The following is a 22,107-nucleotide window of genomic DNA, read 5'->3' on the forward strand; positions in this document are numbered from 1 at the left end:
CCCATTGGGTCCCATGGACTTGTATTGGTCAAGTTCTCACAAGTAATCCCTCACTCTATCCTCATCCACTGCTGGTAGTTTTCCTCCTTGAACCCTTTTGCTAAGCACAGAGGCCTGGGAGACCTTGCAAGTGAAGATTGAGGCAAAGGCAGCATTGAATGCCTCAACCTTATCTGCATCTGCTCTCACCAAGTCACCTGCCCCATTCAGCAATGGTCCCAGGTTTTCCTTGTTCAGCCTTTTACTAATAATGCAGTGGTAGAAGCTCTCCTTGTTGCCCTTGACAGTCCTTGCCAGTCTCAACTCCAGTTCAGTTTTGGCTTTCCTGACACCATCATTACATGCCTGGGTGATGTTTCTAAATATTTAGTTGCTTTCCTTAAAGTTAAAGTTGCTTTGCTTTTGCTTTCTGATTGAACCCCATAAGTACAGCATTAATATGGGCACTGTAGCAAAGTAACTCACAAATCATACTACCATTTGTAGTAGAACCTTTTTGCCTAGGAACCCCTGATTTGCTTTAAGTGGTTGTAAAGATGCTTCAAATCCTAAGGAGTCTTTTTTCCTCTCAAGTTAATTGAAAGTTATGTAGGCTGGTAGGAAAAGAAAACAAGCCCAGCTGCTTTTTTTTTCTGAAAATGAATCAAAATTCATAAATAGAAGCATGGAATAGCTCAAGGTTTTGTGGTGGAATGTTGTAACTAATGGGTTCTAAGCTTGACTTTCTGAAGGAAGAGTATCTTCAGTCTAGAGCTTCCATATAGACAAAGATTCAAGTAAAAGTTATTGGCAAGGTTTTTGTCAAACTATCTTCGAAGGGTAAAGAAAGTTACTTGTAGTGATAGCTACTGCCCATGCTAATACATAATATGTAAAGTTCTTCACAGTACAGTTCACAAATAAACAGGTCAGCCAAAATGGTCTGTGATGACGCTGTATTCTGGATTGTATTTTCTCCCCACAATTCAATATGTGCCTAAAATTAGTATTTTCTGATTAATACAGACTCAAGAGTAAGTGCTTTTGTTAAAATCAGTCACTATATTACAGAAATTAGTCATATTTAATATAAGAATACAGCATTAAAGAAAGGACCCCGGGAGAACTGAAAGTTTTACCACAGCTGAAACATAAGGATGACATTAGATTTTAATTATTGATCAGTCTGGCACACTTGTTAGTGAAACCATTGATCACTGAGTCTCAAGTAATCACTGACACATGTACCATGACAGATGAGCAAAAGTTAGATCTAACTTCACCTGGGGGTGGCAGCATCCTTCTGGTTCACATCAGTCATGTTGGTTTGGAGGAAAGCATACCTATATGGCTATATCTTATTGGTTTCTGTCCTACAGAAGGATTTCAATGACCCTTTTTTCCTAAGGAAGAAGAGGGGAAAAGCATAACAGAAATCAGTTGTCCGGTTCCTCCAGTATATCCATCTAAATTTTTAGGGTTGCCCTAGCAGAAGTGAGGTGATAATAGTTATATCATTTAGCTCCAAGAGCAGCTATAACACTAAAAACTCAAACTAGGTATGTGTTACTATGTTTCTTAAAGTGAGCTAGTGGCCATATCAGTTCATGAAGTTGGTAATTGCCCATGGAATATTTATTAATGAGCTATGAAGGCTAAAGATAAGGAAGAGGCAGTCCTATGATAGAGCAGGTGTTATACAATAATAACCATCCAAATAATTCTGAATGGACCAAATACTGAAGTTATCACACCTCAAGGATCAGAGAAGTACCCAAGGATGCATCAGTTCAAACAAGTGAACCAAGTACAATCAAGTTGCTTTGAAGTAGTTTGAGTAACTGCATTTATTTGTAAATTATGTTATTACTAGTAATGATAATAGTTTAGGCTTATGTCTTACTGTGGGGCTAGAGGCATTTTTTTCTCCAGAGAGCTATTGAAGTCAGGAAAAACTATTGTCAATTCCCCCCCCCACCTTATCTTAAAGATACTTATCTTAAAGATGGAGCGTCTAGTCTTATACTCAATGCACAGAACACTTCTAGTAGAACAGAATGAAGGTGGAAGATGTGGAAACACAAATAAAGGACGGTCACTTTAGGACGTTGCCCAAAAAAAATCTCTAATCAATTTATTTGTGTGGGATAAGAATCCACAAGCCTTTCTATGATGATCTACTATTATTCAAATGTTACTCATGTTATTTACACACCAGATCAGCTTTAACTTAAGATGCACTTTGAATAAAAGTTTGGCTTCTACAAGACTTGATGATTTGTTATCCTTCTGTGTTGCAAAAGGCCATGTTCTCAAATAGCTAGCTAGCTGTTCATATCACAATCCTATTTTTAAGAGTAGCCACATTTTAATCCTCATTATTAATTTTTTTCATTTGTGTGTGAGTCACTTCTTGACCCTTTATCCCTTAACAGGATTTTTACCAGTACAGCCAGTAAGATACAAATTTAATACTAAAAAAGTTTAATTGGGTAATAGATTTTTAGCTCCACTGTTCAGAACATTACCTTACTGTAGTATATTGAATAATCCATGCTGTTTGTAAAGCCTCTTATGGCTTATGGTGAAGGGCACTTTTGCTGAGCTGGCTCCTGAAGAGCTTTTATTCAAGCAAACAGTAACGCGCTCATTCTACTGTTTATATTTCCACATTCATTGTTGCATTCCACATTCATATCCCTGCAATTGAAGAAAAACAGTTTTGTTCCTTGCTATCCTAATACAGAAAGAAGCACTGTAGTTTTACTGTTTACTGATAATATTGTAGAACAGGTTTTGTTTGTGCATCGTAAACCCACAGGCTCTGGATTATCGTCATGCTGAACAAGTGGCTCTCCAGTAATATTATCAATGCCCTAATAGTGTTTAAAAGCAAACATGGATTTCTGTATCTATTTAAATAGCTTTTCTGTTATTTTCCATTGAAATTAAAATCAATTTCTAATTAGTGGGTTGCACCCACGAGTGCTGGGGGAGCTGGCAGATGTTATTGCTAGGCTGCTCTCCATCATCTTTGAAAGGTCCTGGAGAACAGGAGAGGTGCCTGAGGACTGGAAGAAAGCCAGTGTCACTCCAGTCCTCATCTTCCTCAAGAGCAAGAAGAAGGAGCCAGGGAACTACAGGCCTGTCAGCCTCACCTCCATCCCTGGAAAGGTGATGGAACAGCTCATCCTGGAGGTCCTCACTAAGCATGTGGAGGACAAGAAGGTGATCAGGAGTAGTCAGCCTGGATTCACCAAAGGGAAATCATGCTTGACCAATCTGATAGCCTTCTAGGATGGGATGACTGGCTGGGTGGATGAGGGCAGAGCAGTGGATGTTGTCTCCCTGGACTTCAGCAAGGCTTTTGACACTGTCTCCCATCACATCCTCCTAGGTAAGCTCAGGAAGTGTGGGTTGGATGAGTGGACAGTGAGGTGGATTGAGAACTGTCTGGATGGCAGAGCTCAGAGGGTTGCAGTCAGTGGTGCAGAGTCTAGTTGGAGGCCTGTAGCTAGCGGTGTCCCCCAGGGGTCAATCCTGGGTCCAGTCTTGTTCAATATATTCCTCAGGGACCTGGATGAAGGGACAGAGTGCACCCTCAGCAAGTTTGTGGATGATACAAAACTGGGGGGAGTGGCTGACACACCAGAAGACTGTGCTGCTATTCAGAGGGACCTGGACAGGCTGGAGAGCTGGGCAAGAGAGGAACCTCATGAACTTCAACAAAGGCAAGTGCAGGGTCCTGCACCTAGGGAGGAATAACCCCCTGCACCAGGACAGGCTGGGGGTCTGACCTGCTGGAAAGCAGCTCTGCAGAGAAGGACCTGGGGGTCCTGGTGGACAACAAGATGAACATGAGCCAGCAGTGTGCCCTTGTGGCCAAGAAGGCCAATGGTATCCTGGGGCTGCATTAACAAGAGCATTGTCAGCAGGTCGAGGGAGGTGATCCTCCCCCTCTACTCAGCCCTGGTGAGGCCTCACCTGGAGTCCTGTGTCCAATTCTGGGCTCCCCAGTACAAGAGAGACATGGCACTACTGGAGAGAGTCCAGCAGAGGGCCCCAAAGATGATTAAGGGACTGGAGCATCTGTCACAGGAGGAGAAGCTGAGAGAGCTGGGACTGTTTAGCCTGGAGAAGTGAAAGCTCAGGGGGGGAATCTTATCCATGTTTTTAAATATCTGAAGGGAGGGTGTCAAGAGGATGGGGTCAGACTCTTTCCAGTGGTGCCCAGTGACAGGTCAAGAGGCAATGGGCACAAACTGAAACACAGGAAGTTCCGCCTGAGCAGGAAAACACACTTCACAGTGAGGGTGATTGAACACTGGAACAGGTTGCCCAGAGAGTCTGTGGAGTCTCCATCCTTGGAGATATTCAAAATGTGACTGGACACAGTCCTGAGCAACCTGCTGTAGGTGACCCTGCTTGAGCAGGAAGGGGTGGACCAGATGCTCTCCAGAGGTCTCTTCCAACCTCAACTATTCTGTGTTTCTGTGAACTGTGGGCTTGCCTCTGTGGCTATTTGTGAATGTTAAAGAATCCATAATCTTAAGCAAATTATTTCTAAGAGGAAATATATATTTTTCTAGTAGATACTCTTTTACACACAAACACCTTATTTTCCTTTACTAGCAGCGTTTTCTTTCTTTAAGTGCAGAATAAGCAGAAACATTTATATCAGACTGTAGCCCTTTCCTTGTTTAGCCCATGTAATGAAATTTAATAGTTTTCTGTCTTATTGCATCTCTGTTTTTTACTGTAATGGTTAATGTACAGGATTACTTTTGCAATCACTTCTTGTGATCTCGTCTTTGCTGTTTGTTCCTACAGATTTTTTTCCCTATTTTCTTATCTGTGTAATGGGGGAGGTCCTTTTGCGGGGGCATAATTATACATCTGATCACAGTACTAATGCTGTGTAAATAGTTGCTTTATGATATTAGAACACTATCAGTATAAAATTGGGGTTTTTTGATTAGGAAATATATAATTGCATACATGCTCTTTACACTCAAAGGGTTTATAGTTTCATTGCTTATGAAAGCATGAATTTTCAACAGGTATCTCTGTGCCTCACTTTGTCTCTACCCCCTCTGCCTCTCTATCTGCCTCTGCCTCTTTCTCTCTGCCTCTCTCTCCATCTCTCTCTCTCTGCCTCTCTCTCCCTGTTCTGCCTCTACCTCTCTCTGCCTCTACCACTCTCTGCACCTCACTCTCTCCCTCTGCCTCTCTCCACCTCTGCCTCTCTCTCCGCCTCTGCCACTTTCTTTGCCTCTCTCTCTCTCTGCCTCTCTCTCTCTCGCTGCCTGTCTCTGTTTTGCCTCTACCTCTCTCTCTGCACCTCTCTCTGCACTTCTCTTCCTCTCTTCACCTCTGCCTCCCTCTCTCTGCCTCTACCTCTCTGCCTTTACCTCTCTTTCTGCTTCTCTCCCCGCCTCTCTGCCACTGCCTGTCTCTGCCTTTTCCTGTCTTTCTGCCTCTCTCCACCTCTGCCACTTTCTCTCTACCTCTAGCTCTCTCTGCCTCGCTCTGTTCTGCCTCTACCTCTCTCTCTGCCTCTACCTCTCTGCCTTTACCTCTTTCTGCTTCTCTCTCCGCCTCTCTGCCACTGCCTGTCTCCCTGCCTTTTCCTGTCTTTCTGCCTCTCTCTCCACCTCTGCCTCTCTCCATCTCTCTCTTCCTCTCTCTCTCCCTCTGCCTCTGCATCTCTCTCCGCCTCTGCATCTCTCTCTGCCTCTCTCTCCCTCCTCGCCTCTGCCTCTCTCCACCTCTCTCTCTGTCTCCCTCTTCCTTTCTCTCTGCCTTTTTCTCTGCTTCCACCTCTTTCTCTCTCTCTACCTCTGCCTCTGCCTCTCTGTCTCTTTACCTTTCTCTCTCTCTCTCCCTCTGCCTCTGCCACTCTCTCTCTGCTGCTCTCTGTCTCTCTGCTGCTCTCCCTTTCCACCTCTGGCTCTCTCTGCCTCTACCTCTGCCTCTCTCTCAACAGAGAGAGGTATCAATGGAGCAATCAGAGCCAGCAGAATGGAAAAGAAATAGGATCACCCTTTTGGGTAGTGGTAAGCCATTAGATCACCTTAGTTCATCTAACCATATCCTAAGCAAAGGAGAAGGCCAATAGGAAGAGACAATGAAGAACCACACTGGTAAGAGTTACCTTCAGGACATACCTTGACAATATAAAGAATTCCTCAGTAATGCTAGGTTAGCATATTCCTGCTCCTTTTCCACTTCAGGGCAGATGAGTTCCATGACCAAGCTTGTACATGGCTGCAGAAATAGTTGTGCTAGCAAGACTGAGAGGGACAGGGGCCATGGCACAGAGGCAGGAATACCTGACACTGACATTGGCATGGAACATTTTGCATTGTGAAACATAGCCTGGAGTTATGTCTACACAGGGAAGATTAAATAAATCAGTTAAAGGAATGAACATAAAGTATGCTGAACTTCGGGGTAGGTACTTGTAGACAGGTATAAAGTAACTTTAAATTGCTCTGATCTCAGAGTTCTTTAGAGTGAATCTTCAGGTGTAGTTCCACAGCAGTTTATACCACCAAGCCTCACCCTTCCTCTTACTCCCAGCCAAGCATCTCTACCCCCTTTCTCACACCATTGCTAGTGCATAGGGAGTGCAGTTGGAGTGCATGTTTTCGCTGGTATACTTTAATGTAGACCCAGTCTCCTGATTTCAAAGAGTGACAGACTTCAGTGGCAGGTTCAGGTATGGCTTCTTTCACCCATGTGTGAACTTAGACATTTCATTAATGCCTGACAATATTTTAGAAGGGCATAATCTGTCAATGGCAAGGTTGCCTGCACGGGAGTTAAGGGTACTGTGTGAGGCAGTCGCATGGGTCTGCCTATTAAGATCTTGTGAGGTGACAGCGCCTATTTTCTATTCACAGTACTTCTTATATACATTAATATGAGAAGTAACGCATTCGGCCAGTCTCTGCGCAAATCTTTGCCAATTTGGTTTTCAAATTGGAGTTTTCCCTTTCTACAGCCCCACTGGAATGAGGGTGATAGGCACAATGAAACTTTTGTTCTATTTGTAGGGCTGTGCAAATTTTCTGCATTACTTGTCTGGTAAAATGGGTCCCCTATCGCTATCTAATGTTAGGAGATTATCAAACGGAGGAATTAGTTCTCTCAGCAACTTTTTTGCAACAGTTATGGCAACTGCATGTCTGCAAGGATAGGCCTCTACCCATCCTGAGACGATATATAAAATGACAAGGACATATTCAAAATTACAGAAAAGTTTCTAGTAACTTTAGTGTCACTTCTAAAAGCGTTGCATAACTCAAATCATACCTTTCAATTAAATTTACATTACATACATATGTATTATCAGGCAGCTTATACACACTGAGGTGATTTCAGTCATCTCTGGATGTTGGGTATGCACACAAACACAGCTGGATCCCACATAAATGATTACAGACCCATTAGAAACCAAAGGATAAACTTCAGATTCACATCTGGTTAAATTTTGATCTAAACAGTGATCTGATGATTGAAAACTGATATCTGCTCATATTTAATTCACACATATAAGTGAGTCCCCTCTTGCTGGCGTCCTTCCAAAGAGGTGGTCTCAGACATTCCACCTTGCTGGGCCACCCACTGTCGCTGGTGTAGGGCTCTAGTCACAGAAACACTCCCACTGTGTGTTTCTAAAATCACCTAATCATCTCCTTCATAACAAAACAAATTTTTCATCAGACTGATACGTGATTACATATCATATACTTATGTAGTGCTTTGATATCCCCATAATTGGGGAACTTTTGATTTTCTACCCATCCGAAGGCTATCAATTTATACAAAGGTGTTCTAAAATATATTCAAAACTACACTATGTGAAGGCATGGTCTTCCCAGGCCCAGTATTGTAAAGCTACACTAAAGGTATATAATTTAAGAATATAATTTATCATAATAGAAATTTCTATACTTAATTGATTCATTTTTGCTTTTCATAGTACTCAGAATATTATGTTTTTGCAGATATACAGTCACATTCGCGTTTTCTATGTTACATATACAGGCATTACATTGTATGCTGGTGATCTATTAATAATAATCACTATTCATAATAGGGGGTATGTCCATCCTCACCAAGGGAAACAGGATTTCTCTTGTTTGAAGATGAAGACTCCTTTAAATTGTATCCATTTTTTCCTTGTTGCCTCGGTTTACTCATACTTTTCTCTTGTTTGAATTTCAGCCACAGCAACTGATCCAAAAAAAAATTATACTTTTCCCTTCATCTATGCATATATGATAAACAAACAAAATAAAAACAGCTAAGGACAAGCTAAGCAACATGCAATTAATATTATCCACAGGTTTGTAATGAATTACTTATTCTTCTGTGCTACTTATGGAAGACAAAAATAGCAAAGATTGTTATTAATAGTAATCTTAATTACCCAAGCTAGAACATTTACATCTGTAGGGCTTTCTTGTGATGTTAAGGATCTAATAAACTGCATCTTTGCTCCCACATTTTTATCCAATTTATTAGCTAATATTCTTAAACAACTGCTCACCAATGCCTCATCCATGTTTGTTATTCATTGGTTCCATTTATTCTCTGTAACAGATGAACTTTACATTTTAATTTAAATGAGCACTCATTACATCAATGCATAAGTGCTCTCTCTCATGCTTTTTTATTACACCTTTTCTTCACTCTAAAAAATGCTAGTGTTAGCATATCAATTATGTATTATAGGGCTAACTGTTGACTTTCAAAGTGAACTCTATCTCTAGTCAATTAGAATATTTTATCTTTTTTTTTTTGACACCCCTCCTAAATTTCTTTCAGGCATATACTCCTATACACTTACTTGAGAACACAGTAGTGAATTTAACAATACTAACACTAAGCGTAAACTGCTTCTTTTATGTTGATATCTTTTGAATTTGCTCTGCTTGAACTAGCTCTAGCTCTCTTGATCTAGCTGCTTTACCTCAGATAATGGACAGGTATTCTTTTGTATGTGGCTCTTTTCTCTACTTCTAAACCTGTCTGGAAAGCATGTTAAAGGAGCCACAAAGAAGATGCTGCTACTCTCTTTTCTCCTTGCTTCTCCACCTGCAGGGTTCACACCATGCCTGGGAGTCCTATTATCTTTCTTACACAGTGCTTCATACCTATAGCTCTTTCTAAGTCCCACTGCTGCACATCATTGCTAGCAGATATTATAGCCCAGGCTGCCTATAGACTGTTGCAGTTAGTAAGCATTACAGCCTGGGCTAGCTCCAGTGTTTTATCATTCCTGAAAGCCGCCTTCTCGTTTCCCAAACCTGCCTCTGCTAGCTCTGCCCGAGGAGGGGTTGGTGTCCCTTCCCAGTCCCCTTGCAGCTGCCCAGGCACCCAGGGCAGCTGTAGCTGTGCAGCAGCAGCAGTGCATGCAAAAGCAGGCTCTGCCCTCACAGCAGTACTGGCTTCTGCTGGAAAATTCAACTTTTTCCTTTTCGTTTCTCTTGTAAAAGACCATTTAACACTCTTCTGTTCCTGCTTTTGCTCTGTCAGAATAGCCCTCTTAATTTGCATTGGCTACAGCCTGTACCTGGCACCCAGGCTTTCTGTGTTATGTTGGCAATGTGGCACCTCTGGTATTACAGGGGGAGGGCAAGGGGATTCTAAAATAGCCTCCTGAGTCTCTCCCTCCTTCTGCAGTGATTCTTTGGGAAGTAAAGGGTATAAAGGAGCGCTAGGGTTAGTAGGGATTCAGTGTTTTTCTAACTGCCCCTTGAGATGCTTTACTTGATCTTTCAAATTTTCCTGGGAGTCTCTCAAACTTCTGTACGGGGACCTGGGCAACCTGCTGTAGCTGATCCTGCTTGAGAGGGGTGGGGAGGTTTTGAACTAGATGAGCATGCCCTTAACTGTCACCTTGGAGTCCAGAAGACCTAAGGTACCCCAAGGTCAGTGGGATGCATTTTTTTGATTGGTACAGCAGGTTGCCCAGGTCTCCGTACAGATGGCTTTTGAATATTTCCCAGGATGGAGACTCCACAACCTCTCTGGGCAACCTGTTCCAGTGCTTTGTCACCCTCACAGGAAAGAAGTTTTTCCTCATGTTCAGACGGAATTTCCTGTATTTCAATTTGCGCCCATTGCCGCTCGTCCTGTCACAGGGCACCACTGAGAAGAGTCTGGCCCCATCCTCTTGGACACCCTCCCTTCAGATACTTGTACACATTGATGAGATTCCCCTCTCAGTCTTCTCTTCTCCAGGCTGAACAGGCCCAGCTCTCTCAGCCTTTCTTCATAGGAGAGATGCTCCAGTCCCTTCATCATCTTTGGGGCCCTCTGCTGGACTCTCTCCAGTAGTGCCATGTCTCTCTTGTACTGGGGATCCCAGAATTGGACACAGGACTCCAGATGTGGCCTCCCCAGGGCTGAGTAGAGGGGAAGGATAACCTCCCTCGACCTGGTGGCAACACTTGTGCTAACGCAGGCCAGGATACCATTGGCCTTCTTGGCCACAAGGGCACATTGCTGGCTCATGCTTAACTTGTTGTCCACCAGGACCCTCAGGCCCTTCTCTGCAAAGCTGCTCTCCAACCAATCAGCCCCCAGCCTGTTCTGGTGTATGGGGTTGTTCTTCCCCAGGGGCAGGACTTGGCATTTCCCTTTGTTGAACTACATGAGGTTCCTCTTTGCCCATTTCTCCAGTCGGTCAAGGTCCCTCTGAATGGCAGCACAGCCTTCTGGTGTGTCAGCCACTCCTCCCAGTTTTGTATCATCAGCAAACTTACTGAGGGTGCACTCTGTCCCTTCCTCCAGGTCATGGATGAATAAGTTGAACAATACTGGACCCAGTACTGACCCCTGGGGGACACTGCTAGGTACTGGCCTCCAACTAGACTCTGCACCACTGATCACTCTGAGCCCTGCCTTTCAGCCAGTTCTCGCTCCACCTCACTGTCTGCTCATCTAGCCCATACTTTTTCCGCTTGCCTATGAGGATGTTATGGGAGACAGTGTCAAAAGCCTTCCGGAAGTCAAGGTAGACTACATCCACTACTCTCCTCTCATCTACCCAGCCAGTCATTCCATCATAGAAGTCTATCAGGCTGGTTAAGCATGATTTCCCCTTGGTGAATCCATGCTGACTACTCCTGATCACCTTCTTGTCCTTCATGTGCCTGTAAATGGTGTCCAGGACTAGTTGCTCCATCACCTTCCCAGGGATTGAGGTGAGGCTGACAGGCCTGTAGTTCCCTGGCTCCTCCTTCTTGCCCTTTTTGAAGACTGGGGTGACATTGGCTTTCTTCCAGTCCTCAGGTGCCTCTCCTGATTGCCATGACCTTTCAAAGGTGATTGAGAGTGGCCTTGCAATGACATCAGCCAGCTGCCTCAGTGCTCGTGGGTGCATCCCATCAGGGCCCATGGACTTGTGTCTGTCCAGTTTGCTTAAGTGATCCCTAACCCAATCCTCCTCCACCAAGGGAAAGTCTTCCTTTCTCCAGACTTTCTCCCTGATCTCCAGGGCCTGGGATTCCTAAGGGCCAGTATTACCAGTAAAGATTGAGGTAAAGAAGGCATTCAGTATCTCTGCCTTTTCCATATCCTTTGTCACCAGGGCCCCTGCCCCATTCAACAGTGGGCTCACATTGCCCCTAGCCTTCCTTTTGTGACTGAGGTACTTATAGAAGCCCTTCTTGTTGTCCTTGACATCCCTCACCACATTAAACTCCAGATGGGCCTTGGCCTTCCTAGCCCCATCCCTGCATACTCGGACAACGTCCCTATATTCCTCCCAGGTTACCTGTCCCTGCTTCCACCCTCTGTATCCTTCCTTCTAATGTTTGAGTTTTGCCAGGAGACATTCTCATTGTATGAGAAAATGCATAAGAATGTTGAGGAGATAGGCGATGGAAGCTAGCCAGACTGTTCCGTGGGAAAAGGAGCATCAACAGGGCAGGCCGACCCATATTCACATGGCTGAGCCCATGCCAGTGTGGCACTACACCCGGGCTTTGAATCGGAAGTAGCGATGAGCTCAATATGCTTACTGCGCATGTGTGCAGTCCATTAAAAACCTCACATGGTGCCCCCCCGGCGTTCCTCGCCATGGACCGACGCTCAGCGGTGCCAGGGACTCTCCCGCTCCATTATTGCCTCGATCGGGAAATCGCTGTGGAACCCCCGCTCAGATGCAGAGGTAATAAACACTCAGTATCGCCCCTAGTGTGCCTTGTGCTTGTGTATCTGTCCCTGTCGGGAGTCCAGGCAGTGCCCCCACCTTACCCTTGCATGCATATTCCGTTTTGTCAACAATGTCTAGCTGCTTTGCAGTCAGTAGCTACCCAAGGTTAGCACAGTTGAGATAAGGAAATAGTTCTAGTAGATAAAAGTGGGCCCTTGGGATGCACAGAGTGAGTCCCACCTGGGCATCCGACCCGTGTGTCCAGCAGCCTCCCATCAGCGACCCCCTGCGCAGTTCCTGGGGCTCCCCACACAGTTTGGAGTGCAAGTCTCTCATTAAATCTATCCTGTTTAACCTCTCATGAACCTTGAGTGTCTCTCTACGCTGGTACCCGGCCCTCCCTTTCCCACCTTGTGTTCACAGGATGCAAGAGTTTTCCCCCTAGTGTTGTCTTGTAGGCACTTCCCTGCTTGCATGCAAATGCTTGAGGTCCCCCCACTTAAACCCTGTTTTATTGATTGTGTGGTCCCTATAACTCTCCCCTTCCCCCATCTTTCCTAGTTTAAAGCTCTCCTTACCAGGATGGCCAGCCTGTTGGCAAAGAGTATTCCATATCAAGACTGTGATCCATGCTTTCAGTGCCACTGAGACAAGAATGGGAGAGACTCCCATTCTTGTAATCAGCCTTTGCAGCAGGACAATATGCATTTGCTATCACTGCTCTCACAGTAGCCTTGATTTCTTCTATTTGAATATGCAGCTTCTTCTTTCTTGTTTGTTAAGCCTTTAGCACTTTATTCTCTTTCTGCATTTACTTCAGAGTAGCTCATCTTAATTGCATCAGCTACAGTCTGCACCTGATATTTAAGTTTCTATATTATATTGATAGATGTATCAGTATCCAGCAGCATCCAAGGGCTCTTTATTTCCTAATCATCCCTTTAATAAATATGTAGGTGTAAATTTAAGTTTAAAATTACAAATTTAGAAATTGACTGGCATTCCTTTTTGCCTTGCCACTGTTCTCCTCACTTACTGTAAGTTATTGGTCCCAGTTGACCCGCATAGGAAATCCTTTCCTTTCCTCTGGCAGCCAGCTCATAATATTTAGTGATATTCTATACCACTTATATTAACTGATCCTAGGTAGGTTCCTCTGTTTCACCATATGCTATCAATAGGGAGGATGCATTTGGGCAGCTAATTCTCATAATTCTTCTGTTGTTCAAGGAACCTCTCTCATAATTGCTGTTTTGGGGCCCAGAGCTACCTGCTCTTTCTGCTCCTGAGGGATAGGTGGTTGGAACATGATATGTTCCACTAGTACTTGAGTGGCTGCCCATTTATTCATAAAATGCTCCTCTCATCCTCTCCTGCCAATTGTATTTTCTTCAGTAAAAGCCAGCATAGCAGAACCTTTAGTCTTGGCTACTTGGCTACTTTGTTTCCATTGAACTGGTAGTTTGAAGCAACTTTTAGAAGTGCCACACTCCAATCCACATTTGCACTTTTTCTTAATAGTCTGAGATCTGCAGCTGTTTTGTATCCCCTGGGGATATTTCTTTAACCATAACAGCAAGGTAGATTGATCTGCTTCACCACCTTCCCCTGGGGTAACAGTCCTAGTAGTTGATGTATACGCTGCAATTCTCCGCGCCTCCTTCTTCTCCCTTTTGTTCATATCATTCTAAAAACTACCTTCCTCTGATGGCTCCCAATCTAACTCTCTTCATCACTTCCTGCAGGTATGGCAGCTATTTTTGATATTTGCATCACAATCTGCTTTTGCAGGTATTTAACTTTAGATTTACATTTACTATGGGCAGACTAGAGATCAGATCTTGTTTCTCTGAAGATTGCTAAATTACATATTTAAGCCCCTCCACTTGGTTTATGTAGCTTCTCTTTTTCTTTTTCAGTTTCCACTCTCTTCTAGCTCCTACTGAATCTCTGAAACCTGCTTCTGGACTACTAAATGATGCTGCTTTTATAACAGCAGACCAGTTTCAGCTTCCTTAAAGTTCTTTCTTAATTCACTATTTTTGGATTGCAGCCACTAATTTTTTTGCTGCAGTTTTAGCCACTTCTCATAATAGTCCCACTAATACAAGAGGTCTATCTATAGGCAAGCTCAGGAAGTGCAGGCTGGATGAGTGGACAGTGAGGTGGATTGAGAACTAGCTGGATGGCAGGGCTCAGAGGGTTGTGGTCAGTGGCACAGAGTCTAGTTGGAGGCCTGTAGCTAGCAGCGTCCCCCAGGGGTCAGTCCTGGGTCCAGTCTTGTTCAACTTATTCATCAATGACTTGGATGAAGGCACAGAGTGCCTCCTCATCAAGTTTGCTGATGATACTGAACTGGGAGGAGTGGCTGACACACCAGAAGACTGTGCTGCCATTCAGAGGGACCTGGACAGGCTGGAGAGCTGGGCAAGAGAGGAACCTCATGAAGTTCAACAAAGGCAAGTTCAGGGTCCTGCACCTGGGGAGGAATAACCCCAGGCACCAGTACACACCTAGGGGCTGACCAGTTGGTGAGCAGCTCTGCAGAGAAGGACATGGGAGTCCTGGTGGACAACAAGTTAAGCATGAGCCAGCAGTGTGCCCTTGTGGCCAAGAAGGCCAATGGTATCCTGGCCTGCGTTAGCACAAGTGTTGCCACCAGGTCGAGGGAGGTTATCCTTCCCCTCTACTCAGCCCTGGGGAGGCCACATCTGGAGTACTGTGTCCAGTTCTGGGATCCCCAGTACAAGAGAGACATGGCACTACTGGAGAGAGTCCAGCGGAGGGCCCCAAAGATGATGAGGGGACTGGAGCATCTCTCCTATGAAGAAAGGCTGAGAGAGCTGGGCCTGTTTATCCTGGAGAAGAGAAGACTGAGAAGGGATTTCATCAATGTGTACAAGTATCTGAAGGGAGGGTGTCAAGAGGATGGGGCCAGTCTCTTCTCCGTGGTGCCCAGTGACAGGACAAGAGGCAACAGGCACAAACTGAACCACAGGAAGTTCCATCTGAGCATGAGGAAAAACTTCTTTCCTGTGAGGGTGACTGAGCACTGGAGCAGGTTGCCCAGAGAGGTTGTGGAGTCTCCTTCCCTTCAGTCTCTGGAAAATGACTTGTTCAGAAAAGTGCTATAGAATTTTATGGAAACTGATCAGGCCTGTTCTGTCCCTGACTGTGTGCACTCACTGGATGTGGTCCTTCACTGTAGAAGCATCCAAAGAGGGAAGAGCTCCCATTGTGTTCAGTGCTATGGAGATTCTGAACCCACAGATCTGCTTCAGTTTGGATCAGGGGCTACTTCATCTTTCATCCACCTCAGAATACAAGTTGTATTAAGTAGTTTAAAGCCCCCAGGTATATCTTTTGAGTCTCTGTATACTCCTGGAGGATGTTAAATTAAAGCATAGAGAAGATATAACTTTCTAATAGAGAGTAATTTATCTGGAACACCTTAACATTTTTACACAAATATCCTAAAATCAGGATTTTTCTATAAGGGAATGATTATACAGAGGACACAAGAGAGACTCTGAAACAAAAGCTTTGTCTACAGTAGAAATCAAAAGATGGTAGACTTTTCAGTTCCCTTATAGCTCTGGAAGAATACACTATATCAGCTGATATGGGTAGAGATTAATTTTTTTCAACAATTGCAGAGTCTTGCATTAGATGTTGGAGACGATCTGACTTTGTCTACAGCAGCATTCAAGTTACATTTAACTAGGGATGAGATGAGACATGGGATGTCAGCAACAGATCCATTTATAATGTAAAGAAAGCCATTGTGTGTGTGTGTGAGAAGGAGAGAGAGAGAGAAAGAAACGAACCCAAATATATTTGTGGAAAATGGAATAAGCAAGCAGGCAGAAGAGGGCAGGTACCTTTTTCTCAGTGGGATCACTATTACTCTTCATTTCCTTTTGTATGATACAAGGAACTTCTTTCACTGTACACATAAACATACCTATTCATGTCCCTATTACAGATCAAAAGGCCAAGTGAAGCTCTCACTTGTGTAAGAAGGAAAATTGAGCTTTGCCCCTATATCTGAGAGAAAAGCTTGGCCAGAGGATTGGAAATCAGACCCAGTTTTCCCAAGTGCAGAACACTAAACTGGCTTCTCTGCTTAAATATAATATTTCATCAGAGCAGCCAGAGAGAAATTACTAAAACAGAACTGCCTGAAGGAAAATGTCCCCAGAAACTAATTTAGTCTTATCTAGGGTGAGAATGCTGTTCCTTGTACCACATTTCATTCCAGGATTGTAATTATTTATATGTCAATAAATAGAGATCTCAAAGGTTTCAGAAAAGTTAAATTGTTTAAAAATAAAGCATATGACAGCACTGGTAAAATCTATAGCCACATAACATATAGACAAACTCCAGAATTCAATAGGAACCACACATATATGCAGAAACAAAAGCAAAAAGAAGCAATAATTGTCACTTGGGCTAATTATTACTTAAGCAGTATCTTTGATAAGATCACTTCATCTATATGGGAATAACAGGTTATTATCATGACATTCACTATGCTGGCAAAGCCATGCTTATCACTGATATCTGAAACCACTCTCATGAGGAAAATGAGCTATGCTAGAAATGTCTACATTAAGTGTATCTAATGGAACTGTTGCATAGGAAAGCTTTTTACAGATGACTCATATAACTTCCTGCCTATATACTTAGGGAAGATGGGGGAAGAGTGAGCACTCAGTATCTGCTTATTGTCATCCTCAGGCTATGGACACACCAAATAAGAGCATAAGGTAAGGTCTAACATATGTAATAATAGCAGTAATAATGCAGAGTTTTATCATAACTCATGATAAAAATGTAGTATTGTGTCATTATTAGCACCACTAGTAATGTAAACTAATTTGGTTGTGATCAAATGAAAAATTCAATTACTTGAGAAATGCAAAGTTATTTGTTGCTGTTGTTTTCATTTGTATTTGTATCGGATTGAGACTTAACATGTTATTTTTACTATTTTTATCTCTGCTATTGTTACTGTTGTTATTATTATCAGGAAACTACCCTAATGAAGGGAATACTACTAATGTAAATTAAGCTTCATGTTAAGTACACACTTAAGAATTTATTTTAATGAGGATCTTATTATTACTACTGCTTTTATTAGTGCTGCATCTATCATTATTAGAATGGTTAATATTGCTGCTGTTATTACATCAGTTGCTATAATTACTGTAGCTCTTGGTCTCTTCTGGTGTTTCCATTACTGTCACTTCTATTTTTACTCCTCTTTTTTGGTTTTAAATACACTCCTGATATTGTATCCAGTATGACTAGAATATTACTACTGCTACTCCCTTTGCTAGTCTTCCTAATAACACTAACGCTCTTGAAATTGCTGGAGCTCTTTTAACCCTCACTGCTAAACCCTATACTTTCCTCATACTCACTTAACCCTTATATTACCCTCTCTCTGCTAATACTGCGATTCTGAGTACAACTCAAACAAAAGCAGAAAGTCTCCAATTCAGCCCCTCCCACCCTCGCTTCCTTTGTCCTTTAACCTCTGATGTCTCAGTGTTTCGTCTTCCTGTTCCAAACCACGTGGATACTGCAGGGTATCAGCTGCAGCGCAGTAATTGCAATAATAAGGCAGCGGCTAGGTGGAAGTAGTTGTGGGGATATGAGTTAGTTGCAGTTTTTTGGCTATGCGGAGTGTAATTTTCTCCAGCAGAAGCTAATCTGCAAGATCCAGATGAAGAAGGAGGCTCCTGGCCTTAGGGGTAAGTCGGTACAGCTGGGAAGGTGAGGGAGCAAGGAGGAGGGAGGGGTATGTGTGGGGGAAGCTGGTTTTGTTTTCTGTGATGGACGTAGTGGGAAGCTGGGCTTGTTGTTGGGGAAGGAAGTAATTTTTCAATGAAGCCCAAGTGCAGCTAGTTTTTGTTTCTGAACTGTACTGAGTGGGAGAAGGAGGGAGCAGTTTCCCACTAGGGTGGGGAGCAAGGATTCTTACTGCCCTCAGTTCTATCAGGAATTGGCATGGTATTCTTCGAGCTGAGGCTTATGTTTTTGATTTATGTATCAGATGTATAATAATCTTAAGTACTATGCAATGCCATTTAGTGTGTTTAATACACTGTATCTACTTTAACAGAATTCTCAAGGCATTTTTAAATTATTTCTGAGCTCCCTGATAGCACTTTTGTAGTTTGCTGTGTCAATAAAGTACTCCTAGCTGTTCTTTCAATGCTAGGCCTTTTAATAATAAGCATGTATTTTCAAGGTTCACTGCTGATCCCAACGTGGAAAACTGCTTATAAGTTTGAAAATAGACTATTCAGGGAAAAATAAAATCTGATGGCAGCAGGGTTTGGTGAGCCAAGTAGGCCTATTTATGACATGGCACATGTCTTGGCCTGGATGGGTCAATTAGGTTTCCAAGTTTTTTATTATCAGCCCGTAACTGAGTGAATTGATGGATGTACTCACTCCCAGCCTGTTAGCTGCATTTAGTCAGAGAGGGGGAGGGGGGGAGAGGGAGGGAAGGGGAGGGGGGAGGGGGAAAGAGGGAGGGAGGGGGGGGGAGAGGGAGGGGGGGGGAGAGGGGGGGAGGGGGGAGAGGGAGGGAAGGGGAGGGGGGGAGAGGGAGGGGAGAGGGAGGGGGGGAGAGGGAGGGAGGGGGAGGGGGGAGGAGGGGAGAGGGAAGGGGAGGGGGGAGGAGGGGAGAGGGAAGGGGAGGGGGGAGGAGGGGAGAGGGAAGGGGAGGGGGGAGGAGGGGAGAGGGAAGGGGAGGGGGGAGGAGGGGAGAGGGAAGGGGAGGGGGGAGGAGGGGAGAGGGAAGGGGAGGGGGGAGGAGGGGAGAGGGAAGGGGAGGGGGGAGGAGGGAGAGGGAAGGGGAGGGGGGAGGAGGGGAGGGGGGAGGAGGGGAGGGGGGGAGAGGGAGGGGGAGAGGGGGAGAGGGAGGGGGGAGGGGGGAGAGGGAGGGAAGGGGAGGGGGAGAGGGAGGGGAGAGGGAGGGGGGAGAGGGAGGGAAGGGGAGGGGGGAGGAGGGGAGAGGGAAGGGGAGGGGGGAGGAGGGGAGAGGGAAGGGGAGGGGGAGGAGGGGAGAGGGGGGGAGGGGGGGGAGAGGGAGGGGGGAGGGAAGGGGGGGAGAGGGAGGGGAGAGGGAGGGGGGAGGAGGGGAGAGGGAGGGGGAGGAGGGGAGAGGGAGGGGGGAGGAGGGGAGAGGGAGGGGGGAGGAGGGGAGAGGGAGGGGGGAGGAGGGGGGAGGAGGGGAGAGGGAGGGGGGAGGAGGGGAGAGGGAGGGGGAGAGGGAGGGGGGAGGAGGGGAGAGGGAGGGGGGAGAGGGAGGGGGGAGGAGGGGAGAGGGAGGGGGGAGGAGGGGAGAGGGAGGGGGGAGAGGGGAGAGGGAGGGGGAGAGGGGAGAGGGAGGGGGAGAGGGGAGAGGAGGGGGAGGAGGGAGAGGGGAGGGGGAGGGGGAGAGGGAGGGGGGAGAGGGGGAGAGGGAGGGGGGAGAGGGAGGGGGGGAGGAGAGGGGAGGGGGGGAGAGGGAGGGGGGGAGAGGAGGGGGGAGGGGAGGGGGAAAGAGGGGGGAGGGGGAGAGGGAGGGAAGGGGGGAAAGAGGGGGGAGAGGGAGGGAAGGGGGGAGGGAAGGGGGAAAGAGGGAGGGAGGGAAGGGGGGAGGGGAGGGGGAAAGAGGGGGGAGGGGGGAGAGGGAGGGGAGGGGGAAAGAGGGGGGAGGGGGGAGAGGGAGGGGAGGGGGGAGGGGAGGGGGAAAGAGGGGGGGAGGGGGGAGAGGGAGGGGAGGGGGGAGGGGGAAAGAGGGGGGGGAGGGGGAGAGGGAGGGGAGGGGGGAGAGGAGGGGAAAGAGGGGGGAGGGGGAGAGGGAGGGGAGGGGGGAGGGGAGGGGGGAGGGGAGGGGGAAAGGGGGGAGGGGGGAGGGGAGGGGGGAGGGGAGGGGGGAAAGGGGGGGAGGGGGGAGGGAGGGGAGGGGGGAGGGGGAAAGGGGGGGAGGGGGGAGAGGGGGGGAGGGGAGGGGGAAAGAGGGGGGAGGGGGGAGAGGGAGGGAAGGGGGGAGGGGAGGGGGAAAGGGGGGGAGGGGGGAGAGGGGGGGGAGGGGAGGGGGAAAGAGGGGGGGAGGGGGGAGAGGGAGGGAAGGGGGGAGAGGGAAAGAGGGGGGGAGGGGGGAGGGGGAAAGAGGGGGGGGAGGGGGGAGAGGGAGGGAAGGGGGAAGGGGGAAAGAGGGGGGGAGGGAAGGGGAGGGGGAAAGAGGGGGTGGAGGGGGGGAGAGGGAGGGAAGGGGGAAAGAGGGGGGGAGGGGGGGAGAGGGAGGGAAGGGGAGGGGGGAGGGGGAAAGAGGGGGGAGAGGGGGGAGGGGGAAAGAGGGGGGAGAGGGGGGGAGGGGGGAGGGGAGGGGAGGGGGAAAGAGGGGGGGAGGGGGGGAGGGAAGGGGGAAAGAGGGGGGGAGGGGAGGGGGAAAGAGGGGGGGAGAGAGAGGGGAGGGGGAGAGGGAGGGGGAAAGAGGGGTGGGAGGGAGGGAGAGGGAGGGAAGGGGGAGGGGGAGGGAGGGGGGAGAGGGAGGGGAGGGGGAAAGAGAGAGGGGGAGGGGGGAGAGGGAGGGGGGAGAGGAAGGGGAGGGGGAGGGGGGGAGAGGGAGGGGAGGGGGAGGGGGGGAGAGGGAGGGGAGGGGGAGGGGGGAGGGGGGGGGGAGGGGGGAGAGGAGGAGGAGGGGGGGAGAGGGGAGAGAGGGGGGAGGGGGGGCGGAGTGGGGGGAGGGGGGGGGAGAGGGGGAGAGGGGGGAGAGGGGGGAGAGAGGAGGGGGAGACGGGGGGGGAGACGGGGGGGGAGAGGAGGAGAGGGGGGAAGGGGAGGGGGGAGAGGGAGGGGGAAAGAGGGGGGAGGGAGGGAGAGGGAGGGAAGGGGAGGGGGGAGGGGAGGGGGAGGGAGGGGGAGAGGGAGGGGAGGGGGAAAGAGAGAGGGGGAGGGGGGAGAGGGAGGGGGGAGAGGAAGGGGAGGGGGAGGGGGGAGAGGAAGGGGAAGGGGAGGGGGAGGGGGGAGAGAGGAAGGGGGGAGAGAGGAAGGGGGGAGAGAGGGGGGAGGGGAGAGAGGGGGAGGGGAGAGAGGGGGGAGGGGAGAGAGGGGGGAGGGGAGAGAGGGGGGAGAGAGGGGAGGGGAGAGGGGGGAGAGGGGGGAGGGGAGAGGGGGGAGAGGGGGGAAGGAGAGGGGAGGGGGAAGGGAGGGGGAAGGGGAGAAGGGGAGGGAAGAGGGAGGAAGGAGGGAGTGAGAGAAGGGGGGAAGAAGAAGGGAGGAATAGAGAGGTTGGTATGGAGAGATGGGGAAGGGAGGGGGAGAGTTGGGGGAGAGTTGGGGGAGAGGGATGGGAGAGAGGAGTGAGGGAAGAGGGGAGGGGGAGTGAAGAGAGGGAAGGTGGGGGGAAGGGGGAGGGAGAGAGGGGGAAGGGAAGAGAGATTTGGAGGGAGAGAGGGATAGGGAGAAAGGAGGAGGGGGGGATGGAGAAGGGGGAAGGGAGGGGAAGAATATGAGGGAGGGGGAGGAAGAAGGTGAGAATAGAGAAGGCAGTGGGGGGGGACCAGTGGGGGGATGGAGAGAATAGGGAGTGGGAGAGTCAGGGGAGAAGGGTGGGATAGAGGGGGAAGGGAGAGGGAGAGTGGGAAGGAGAGGGCAGGGAGGGAGGAGGAGAGATGGGGATGGCGAGAAGGGGAAGAAGGAGAGGGGTGGGAGAGTAAAGGGGGGAGGAAGAGGGGGGAATAGAGAGGGCAGTAGGGGGAGGGGAGGGAGAGAGGGTGCAGGGGAGAGTCAGGGAGTGGGGGAGAGGGAGGAAGAGTGAGAGGTAGGAAGAGGGGGAGGGAGGGGAAGGAGACATGGGGAGGGAGAGGGGGGAAGAAGTAGGGGGTGGGAGAAAGAAGGATGAGGTAGTGAGGGGGTGAATAGAGAGGGTGGTGGAGGGAAAGTGAGAG

Source organism: Struthio camelus, chromosome W (assembly GCF_040807025.1).
Source record: "Struthio camelus isolate bStrCam1 chromosome W, bStrCam1.hap1, whole genome shotgun sequence".
Classification (NCBI taxonomy): Eukaryota; Metazoa; Chordata; class Aves; order Struthioniformes; family Struthionidae; genus Struthio; species Struthio camelus.